The following is a 5,543-nucleotide window of genomic DNA, read 5'->3' as shown; positions in this document are numbered from 1 at the left end:
GTTGAGATGGTTTACCATTGATGTTTCTAATGAGGGTTGACCTTGTTTAAGATGAAAAAGAGGTTAGCAAGTAGAGTGGTTACTTGTTGGATTAGGAAAGGATGTTTTTCTAGTTAAAGGATGTTAGGTTGGTTGTTTAAGCTTGATTGTTTTCGGGAGAATACTTAAGGATTGGCCGTGGTTTTGGATGAATATCCAAGTGATTATATTTTCATGGCAGGAACTGTAAGGATAAATTGCCATGGGAAAAAAAGGGATGTTTTCCCTAGTAAATGTTATTAGGCTGGTTGCTTTAGTTGTGGATGATTTCCTAAAGGGATAATTAAGAAAGGATGGCGCTAGCTACCCCCCGCGAACCGCCAAACCCTAGCCAAGGGGGTTATGAATCCGCGCCGGGAATGTGGACCGAAGCTGTTATAAGAGGTCTCTCCGTAGGAGGATGCTTGGGTGCTAGGGGGGACTTTGGCTATAAATCCCAATGCCTCCGGACTGTACACAAGTGTTCTACGTGATCGAGATGGGATCTCGAGGCCTTAATACTAGTTACAAGGAAAAATCTTGGTAGGATAAACCCTCAGGTTTTTATTTTCGGATATGAAAGGATTCTTTTTGCGGAGGCAAAAAGTGACACTTAATTCTCCTGTATGGGCGGGAGACAAACATTAATTTGAAGATAAGTTAAGGAAGTGTTTGATATTGTTTTATCTTGTCTTCATGTCAATGCCCTAAATTACGTAAAGGAACCTGTGATTAACGGGTTAATTAAGGAGGCTGCTTTTATGTGTCAAACATAATGTGGTAGGTAATTAGATAACTAAAACAACCCCCGAGGGAAGCGTGGTGTATGTGACCAATGGGTCTATCCTACGGAAGGGTTGTCTCGGTTAGCCGAGAGCTTTCCTCAAAGGAAATGTTAACAAGAAATGTTATACAAGCAGAGACATGAATACCACCAACCCTCCAGCAACTATAGCTCATATCCAGGTTGTACCAAGATTTGGATTCTTCTCACGCATCTTGAATTCTTAAATAGAGGTAGAATTGCATGTATTCGCCATTAAAGGGCTTAAGATGGGTTGATCTTCTACCCTAAATAGGTAGCCATGATTAATAATGGTCAAGGTGAAATCACATAGATCATTAAAATATCTAGAAGATAACCGTTAAGGTTGTTCCTTGAGCAACCCTAGATCCCAAGGGGGAGAGTGAACCCTAGGGAGGCAGTATATCAAGACTGAAAATGATTCAAGTAGGAATAAGCTAAGTTCCAATGCAACGGTGGCTTAAGGGACTTGTTGAGATGGTTTACCATTGATGTTTCTAATGAGGGTTGACCTTGTTTAAGATGGAAAAGAGGTTAGTAAGCAGAGTGGTTACTTGCTGGATTAGGAAATGATGTTTTCCTAGTTAAAGGATGTTAGGTCGGTTGTTTCAGCTTAATTGTTTCCGGGAGAATACTTAAGGATTGACCGTGGTTTTGGATGAATATCCAAGTGATTATATTTTCATGGTGGGAACTGTAAGGATAAATTACCATGGGAACAAAAGGGATGTCTTCCCTAGTAAATGTTATTAGGCTGGTTGCTTCAGCTGTGGATGATTTCCTAAAGGGATGATTAAGGATGGATGGCGTTAGCTACTCCCCGCAAACCACCAAACCCTAGCCAAGGGGGTTATGAATCCGCGCTGAGAATGTGGACCGAACCCACCGCGAGAGATCTCTCCGTGGAAATTACTTGGCGTAGGAGGACGCTTGGGTGCTAGGAGGGGCTTTGGCCATAAATCCCAATGCCTCCGGACCGTACACAAGTGTTCTGTGTGACTCAAGATGGGATCTCGAGGCCTTGATACTAGTTACAAGGAAGAATCTTGGTAGGATGAACCCTCGGATTTTTATTTCTGGGATACGGAAGGATTATTTCTGCGGAGGCAGAAAGGGACACTTAATTCTCCTGTATGGGCGGGAGACAAACATTAATATGAGGAAAAGTTAAGGAAGTGTTTGATCTTGTTTTATCTTGTCTTCGTGTCAGTGCCCTAAATAACGTAAAGGAACCTGTGATTAACGGGTTAATTAAGGAGGCTGCTTTTATGTGTCAAACATAATGTGGTAGGTAATTAGATAACTAAAGCAACCCCTGAGGGAAGTGTGGTGGATGTGACCAATGGGCCTATCCTACGAAAGGGTGGTCTCGGTTAGCCGAGAGATTTCCTCAAAGGAAATGTTAACGAGAAATGTTAGGAAAAGTCGGACGATGGCCTTAGACAATGTTGGTTAGAACCCTGATTCATATCGTTTTAGGGGACCGGAATGGGACTATGCCCTACAGGCAGAGAGGTCGAGTGATGCATCACTCTCATTTCCCATTCTCTTTGATCCAAGTGTGGCATGAGTCTGGTTTGGTCCAGTTGCATCCACGCGAAGTGGAGCGGCTGCCGACGCTAGAAGGCTGTTAGGTGAACCCGACTGCTAGGAACCTAGACTTTAGGTCGATCCTAGTGGGAACGGTCGGATAAGTTCCATTGCAAGGCAAACTCGAGAGACCCTAGTTGGCAAACCCTGTTCATTCCTTGGGAGTTCCAGGTGGCGTCTTCTAGATATATCTCTCGATGGACTGCTAAGACGTGTCCCGGATTTGAGGAGCGGGCACGTTACAGTACAGTTTAAAAAGCTATTTTTTTGGAAAATCTATTTTTAAAATATATCGCAATAGAAAAACAATCTCTAAAAACGGGCCGCGTGGGTTATCGAAAACATGAGATCTACAATTTTTGTGTTGGGCGTTTTTTCATCCAAACAATATACAAAGAGATATCTCAAAATTAGTGCTACAGAGTGGAACAACCAGATCATGCATGAAGAACAACTCAACTCTCTCTCCAAGAAGAGAAGCTCTTGAAATCCTATAAAAGAGGAGGCTCTCTTTGGGTGTAAGAGAGGGGTGAAGGAAGCATCACTTTGCATGTATCCAAGAGGAGAAGAGAAGGTGCAAGTGCTACGGAAGCCCTGCTGAAATCAAGTGCTACAGAAGCCCTGCTGAAATCAAGTTCCAAGAGGAGAAGAGAAGGTGCAAGTGCTGCAGAAGCTCTGCTGAAATCAAGTTCCAAGAGGATAAGAGAAGGTGCAAGTGCTGCTCGAAAGCTCTACTGAAATCAAGCGCCAAGAGGAGAGCCCTACATATATTGTGTAGGAGAGAAGGGGACTCAAGAAGGATCAAAAGGTGCCAACTTCCAAGTTGTGTAAGTGTTAGCCGGTTGTATATCGTGCAAGGAACCGTGATCTTGTTTCCAAGGTCTACAAGTAAGAACTGGCTTATGTGTAATGGAGGAGCTTGCTCCTTGTCAATAATATAACTCCACAAGGGGGGGGGCACTGGCCCATCTGCAGTCCCTAGTGTGTTGCTAATTTCTCTACCTCTCTCTCTACATCTTTCTTTTCTCTCATCTATTCTCCCTCTATGCCAACATAATATTTGCCATATATATTTTAAGTATATAAGAAAGTCGAGCATGTATCTTGGATTTTATAACATGTTAGTTGGCTGCGACAATCAACCAAGGGATACTCCTTGTGTATGTGTTACAAGGTGTTGGGAACCATTATGTTTGGATACTCCTCGTGAGAAGTTGGGAAGGGATCTATTGGACTATTAATAGTATGAATGTATGTTTAAGTTAGATTAGTGTGTGTAGTCTCTAGATGCTCTTGGCTATGAGGCCATGGGGTATTTTGGTTGAGTATAGAGGCATGACTAGAGCCTTAGATCCAGTGTATGGGCCTGTTTTTGGTCTCGATAGGTGGTGCATTGGCTGGGAGCTGCTAATAAGTGGTGGTTTCTAAACCTTGATCGATAGGGACTAGTTGATTAGTGTATGCCAAAAGGCAGTGAAATAGATCCAAAAGACCGTCAAGACAAGATTCAGAAGCAAGAAAGCGTTGAAAGGGCTAGACAACAGGCCAAAATTATTAGAAAATATTCTCCTCAACACGGAGCAGCCCGATATCCCTACAAGGGAGGGGTCTTAGCAACCCTACTTCTATGGCCAATTCTTTAGGAGGAGGAGGAAGCTCTAGTACTTCCCCTCTCCCAATTTGTCAGCCCACTTTGAGTGGGGTAATAGTTACAGTAGTTTAGAGACCCTTAGCAAATCTAGTTGTCATCATGGTACAACCCATTGCAATCCATGTAGGGATGCCAGACTTACTAGCCTTAGGATTCTCTCTACCCATTTTAAATGGGCTAGTAGAGGAAGTTGTGAAGCTCCACATTAATGAGTTCCAAAAGTTTTGGAGCTCCACATTAACGAGTTCCAAAAGTTAGCTGAGGAAGTTGCAGAGCTCCACATTAATGAGTTCCAAAAGTTAATGTTCCACTGTTGAATCCAAGATGGACATTTGATGATGTTCTGTAATATAACTATGAAGAGCTGAAGTATGGTATCATAGCCTAGAAGCTAGAACCATAACTATGGTCAATCTATTTTTGGTGGCCTTTCAAAGAGAGTTTGCCCCTGAAAGAGAAGGTCAATATTGGCTACGTGTTTCAATGTAACACATCAAGAACCTCATGAGAATTTTTGAGGGTATGCCAAGAAACTGAGAGAAGTTTTTCGTAAATTGTAGACTTATATTCCCATTCCAGCTGCTCCTCAACTACAATATTTTTTACATAGGTTGGATTTTAATATCTAGATGTCATTGAGCAATGTTGCTCTTGTCGACATTAATAGTGCTATTATGCGAGTAGAGAAGGTAGAGTCATGATTACAAGGGGCCTATGCTTCTAGGTAAACTTGAATTTGAGCCTAAGGATTAGAAATAATTTGGTATTGACCCATGGAAGTCAAGGAATACCCATGACCAATTTGAATGGGAGAGGAAGCATAATGCAAAGTATATCTATGTTAACAGCTCCCTCTAATGTGATTATGCCGATAGCTAATCAGATGGCTCCACTAAGTAATGGAAGCCAAATGACAAACCCTAATGTCATTCCAATTAATCAGCAACAATAGCAGCCGATCCCTAATCAACTAGTTAGATCGACTAAAATGCAAGTGGATAATCATGGCTATGAGTCTAGTACATTAAATGTTCTTGGCAAAGTCAAGGACATGATGAAGCATTATACTGATATGATAATGGAAGAGTATAGAAAAATAGGTGTATATGTTAATTTCCTGAAGAAAGTAGTAGAACTTGATAGGAAGTTGATGCCCCGAAGAGGGTGGTCTATCAAGATTTAGTTATAAGTGGTGTGGCGGTCAGTACTTTCTAGGAAATTGCCCTAATGTCAAATGTGACATATTTAGGAAGTCTGGCCATTTAGTTAGTACTTGCTAGAGCATGATTAGCTCTCTTCAACAAGGGAGTAAGTAGTCAGGTCCAATAAATCATCTAGCACAAGGGAACAATCTTCAGCGAGATGAAGGACCAAAACAAATATTGCAACGAGGAAAATCTACCATAGAGGACTGCCCAATGATAGTGGTGTCAACCTTATTGAAGCTGTACGTGTTAATACCACTAAGGTTTCCAATTC

Source organism: Lygodium microphyllum, chromosome 7 (assembly GCF_053477565.2).
Source record: "Lygodium microphyllum isolate KBCC chromosome 7, Lygodium_microphyllum_v1.1.10, whole genome shotgun sequence".
In the NCBI taxonomy this organism is placed as follows: domain Eukaryota; kingdom Viridiplantae; phylum Streptophyta; class Polypodiopsida; order Schizaeales; family Lygodiaceae; genus Lygodium; species Lygodium microphyllum.
Note: the sequence above shows the minus strand (reverse complement) of the source record.